A 1,321-nucleotide genomic window follows, 5' to 3' on the forward strand; every position below is an offset into this window, starting at 1 on the left:
TTTTCCTCCTCTCCCCTGCTCCATCTAGCAGCAAGCCTAGAAGTAAATGCAGCCTTTCCAGAGTAAACCAGTGTTCATGTAACCCAGGACACAAAAATAGGAAGCTTTACAAATAACCACCCCTCCCACAAAAACCCAACCAACAGAAGAAAAAAAACAAAGAAAAAAAAAGCTACGCAAAAATATCCTTGCTTTGAAAAAAAACCACAAAACCCTCAAAATGTTGCTTTGGAGGTCAGCACACACTTTTTAGGCAGGTCAGACACAGCTGAAGTGAATATTTAGCTCTGTTTCACAGAAGTTTGGCAGAAGCCAAGTTTCCATCAGTGTGCACACCAGCACACCATCCCCCCATCTTGCTTCCCAGCAGGTCACACTGCTGTCAGTGCAATGGCTGTGCCTACACATCTAGCAACACGTTAGCACATGCTGGGAAGGAAGTGGTTTTCTAGCATGAAATACATTGCCCAGTTTCTTCTGCACCACACAAAGGACAATTTGCCCCCCCTCCACCCAGTCTAAGGACTCTCATGCAAATGTCCAAAACAGCTATGACGTACCATTAACTCCACCTCATCCCTGACTTCTACGCAAGAAGCTAAACGGATTGGAATCAGCACTGCACTGATCCAACAAGAAGTTACACAGTACCGTTGCAGCCTTCCACAGCCAGAAGCACACTCAGACTTCCGAGATACCAGACCCAGCTCCTCTGACCCCCGTTAGAGTTTCAGTCCTTCCATAGGCTGGCTCAGCAAACATATAGGCATAGTCAGCACAAGGCAGACTTGCATCGGTTCCTTTGGGCAGAAGATACTCTGAGCAAACAGCTCTGACCAGAAGACCTCCTCTGTAATCTTTGGGGCTTACAAGAGACCCAAGATGGAAGGTTTAAAAAATTACTACGTTAGTCTGCTGCCTCTCTGAAAGCAGATTAAAATCATTGTGTAATCCTGTAGTTATTAATATACGTATTAATACGGTTTCAGCAATGCTGCAGTTCTGGGGTTGTGAGAATAAGTCCACCACCATTTGAATCAAGATTTGATACATTTGATAAATTAAGGGAGGAAGAAGTTCCTCTGCAGAGGAGCAGGAGAAGCATCAGAAGGAGCAGGAAGAATCAGAAGAGGCAGCCTGTCCTGCAGCAGAGCTGCCACAAAAGCAGGAGAGGGAAGAGACGGAAATCACACACAAGTCAGAAACCTCCTGGCCCCTATCCATGAGGAGCTGCAACATATGCAGAAAGATTACAGGTGTCATCCAGGCAAGCAAATTAACACCTGTTTGTTCCAACACTGGAGCATTTTATCAAACCAGT

Source organism: Buteo buteo, chromosome 22 (assembly GCF_964188355.1).
Source record: "Buteo buteo chromosome 22, bButBut1.hap1.1, whole genome shotgun sequence".
Taxonomy (NCBI): domain Eukaryota; kingdom Metazoa; phylum Chordata; class Aves; order Accipitriformes; family Accipitridae; genus Buteo; species Buteo buteo.